This window comes from Tupaia chinensis, unplaced genomic scaffold (genome assembly GCF_000334495.1).
Source record: "Tupaia chinensis unplaced genomic scaffold, TupChi_1.0 Scaffold135465_1, whole genome shotgun sequence".
In the NCBI taxonomy this organism is placed as follows: domain Eukaryota; kingdom Metazoa; phylum Chordata; class Mammalia; order Scandentia; family Tupaiidae; genus Tupaia; species Tupaia belangeri.
The window spans coordinates 1-1,797 of record NW_006195749.1 but is presented as its reverse complement, the minus strand read 5'-3'; the positions used below and the strand labels follow the sequence as shown (position 1 = coordinate 1,797).

At 29.6% G+C, this 1,797-nt stretch overlaps 1 long non-coding RNA gene across 1 annotated transcript; it reads left to right on the top strand.

The window, feature by feature from the left end:
* Window positions 1–209: 209 nt before the first annotated feature.
* LOC102469236 (uncharacterized) lies at window positions 210–1,763 on the top strand. Its single transcript, XR_336357.3, has 3 exons — window positions 210–291; window positions 926–958; window positions 1,566–1,763. It is a non-coding gene; the product is annotated as an uncharacterized LOC102469236 (long non-coding RNA).
* The last annotated feature ends 34 nt before the right edge of the window (window positions 1,764–1,797 follow it).

Here is a 1,797-nt window from a genome sequence, read left to right as displayed (position 1 = left end):
TTAACCACTACACCACCTGCTGGTCCCAGCAGACTACATTTCTGATATTCTCTTCTATTTCTTGACATTTTGATTTGAGAAGCTCTTCAGTGTGTTGGCATTATTTTTAAATTGTTCCTTGTCAGTTTCCCAGAGTTGTGTATTTTTAAAAATAAGTATTATAGTCAAAGTAGGTAAGCTTGTAAATTCCTCAATATCTTCCTTCTCCTTCTTTCACGTAGCTATCAGATATTGTGAAAAATGTCAGTTGATTAAACCTGATCGAGCGCATCACTGCTCAGCATGTGATACGTAAGTAATACTTACTCACTTTCATTTAAACCTAACACTGGGAACTGGTGACAGGAGAATGGAAGGGGGAGAAACTGTGCCTTGTATTAGCAAAATACTTCATATTCTCCAATGATTTGCTGTGCATACAAGGCTAACAAAAATATTTATGTAAGCTGGAATATACCCACAAGTAGCCTTTGATAATAATTTGTATACCAGTTATAAAATTTTAATATACTTTCTATGCTTGTACTTGTAGCATTGATGAACAAGTAGTAATAACACTTCAAGTTATCTTGAGAAAGATAACTGGATTTAAAAGGCCACAATGACAGTTTTTCCGTTTTTTAAATTATTGTTGATGTTAAAATCTAAAATTAAAAATAAAAAATTTATTATTATTACTAAAATATCATTTGATGTGGTCTAAGGCAACTGGACTTGTTCATCTAAATTTCCAGTGTAAAAAAATCATGAGCTTTCAACTATGAAAATACTTCTATTATAAAATTATCATAAATTATTTCTAACCTCATGTTTCTGGACTGTTTCTGTAGTAGTTAAAAGGAAAATTTAAAATTAAATCAAAGAAGATGAAGAGAAATTAGGGAATTTTTCTGCATGTATTTTCTTATGCTTATTTGTTTCTTAGATGTATTCTTAAGATGGATCATCACTGTCCTTGGTATGTATTAAAAATAGGGGAAATCTCATAAGGGGGTAGCGAAGGGGGAAAGAAAAAATTTAGAATGATTTACATTAGTATTCTTAACTTTTGAAGGTCAGTTTAATTTTTCATAGATATTAAGATTGGTCTGTTTTTATTTATGTATACACATTTATGTACATATTCATATTAAATGTTTTCCTTTCAAAATATCTTATGTTATTCATCCAAATAATGATGTATTGAGAATTAACATTTATTTTCCAATTTCTTGTAGAATTTATTTAAAACACACATCCTTAGTTAAGATACTGCTCTTTACCTCCAAACAACCCATTTCTAAGTGATGATTATGTTGCTTGATTTGTCTTATTTTTTATTATGGAAAAAATCTATAACATTAAATTTATCATCTTAACTATTTCTAAATGCAGTTCAGTAGTGTTAAGTTTACATTGTGCAATCTCCAGAACTCTCTTATCTTGCACAACTTAAATTGTTCTCGTTAAACAATTTCCATTTTCCCTATCCCACCAACCCTTAGCAACTCTCCATTCTGCTTTGTATTTCTGTGAATTTGTGATTTGTCTTATTTTTAATAGTGTAACTTTCTTTATTTTTCTAGGGTGAACAATTGTGTGGGATTTTCTAATTACAAATTCTTCCTGCTGTTTTTATTATATTCCCTATTATATTGCCTTTTCGTGGCTCTAACAGTTTTAGAGTACTTTATAAAATTTTGGACGGTAAGTCTTTTTTCTCTATCTTACATGTTTATAAGACTTTTTAAGATGCAATAATTTTTTAATAACTTCTTTTAATTACCATAGAGCACATGCACTAGCCAGAGAGAGACA